This window comes from Bombus pyrosoma, unplaced genomic scaffold, assembly GCF_014825855.1.
Source record: "Bombus pyrosoma isolate SC7728 unplaced genomic scaffold, ASM1482585v1 HiC_scaffold_4700, whole genome shotgun sequence".
Taxonomy (NCBI): Eukaryota; Metazoa; Arthropoda; class Insecta; order Hymenoptera; family Apidae; genus Bombus; species Bombus pyrosoma.
In genome coordinates, this window is record NW_025219958.1 from 38375 (window position 1) to 40118 (window position 1744).

A 1744-nucleotide genomic window follows, 5' to 3' on the forward strand; every position below is an offset into this window, starting at 1 on the left:
ACAACTAGTAAAAGAAAATGGGAAGCTTGAATAATACTTCCACGAAAACCACATTAGCTGCAACTCTAATATTTCTGGAAGGATTCCAGCAGAATCGAAGTACGCAGCACCAGCAAAAGTAATCACGTACCAAAACTCGGCGCTATCATTGAATAATCACGTAGCAATGATAGTCTTACTATAAATAAGTGTAGCCACTTAGAGAGTAGACAGTAGTCAGTGAGTTAAAAATTTGTCAAGACTTCAATTAGATCAGTTATTCAGTTCAATTAAAGTTCGCAATGCAGTTAGTTGAAATTTTTGCCAAGGTTCCAGTTATTCAGTTCAGTTACAGAGTTCAGTAAGCGTCAGTCAGTTAAAAATTTGTTAAGGCTTCAGTCATTCGGTCAGTAAGTGTCAGTTAAGTTGAGTACAGAATTGGTCGAGAGTTAATATCAAGTTCGGAAGAACAGTAGTCTTTGCGAAGCTGTGAATTGTTTTACTACAGTGTTTTAGTGACGTCAAGGAGTAAAACCAAGCATTTTAAATAAAACCAATCGTCATTGATTAATACAGTCAATCACCTAACAACTACACTAAGTTAGTACGACAACACATATAAGCAAGGTGAGAAGCTAAACACACACATTTACTGCACGAATAAAATTATTTGTTGACTATTATTGTCAACAATCAAGAAGATACTGAGAATGTTTATATATTGCAAGAAAACATCAAGGTACAGCAGTTTGGAATCTGAAAACATTGCCGTGCTTAAAAGGACACAACATGTTTCCGAATGTATTCTACTCAGTTGTCGTAAAGATATCAAGAACACGACATATTCGGACATTCGAAATAGAAGTGTTACGATCTTCGATATTTATAACCGTTATGTGCAATTCTGCATGTCGAATCTGGGGTTTCTCTAATTATATCTAAATCAAAACGGTAGTTGCTGCCACCAGAAATAGTCGTTAAACTGTTTCGATTAGTTTGAATTTCGTTCGTGAACGACTGAATGGAATAGGTTCAAAAACTTGTCGTACCCTTTTAAAGCGCGGCACTATTTTGTTGAAATAATTGTTGAAATGTTTCTGCGTTATAGAAAATGTTTACAGATCGTCGTGACGTGTTTATAGAAGCAGTAAGTAAGCAGACGCGCCATGCAGATACAACGTTGCCATGGGCACGCGTATACAGGTAGGATTCAATGTAGTAGTAGCAGCAATTGTTTGTAAATATCTCAGATACTAAGGCCGAGCGGCGGTTATATGTATAGGAAAATGTTGCTCGGAATGTCGAATTTTATAACAAATTTAAACATCGGCAAAATCGGCAGTGCAGCCTTTCTTATGAACACTTACAGAATATCATTGTATGTTAAAAAGTTGCAAATTTTTCTGATTTATTTGCGTAAGCAACACCATACGTCATTCTTCATTTTATAATCCATTATTTATTATATATTCCATTTTCGTTTCTACAGTTCAACGATATAAGAAAAATGTTTTCAGCTGGAGAACGATTTCCGTACGTTACTTTACTACATACAGTATGATAATTATGCTATAAAGTGTCGTCACTTGTACCAACTTATACTTACAAATAAAGAATAAATTATTCTGTTCTAGACTCTGTTATGTTTTTTACTTCCTCATTAATATATAAATGATAGTAACGAGAAAATTTAATACGCATATTTATATCATTAACCTCCACATACACGTATCACGTAGCTACCGTTACAAAAGGTATAACATTT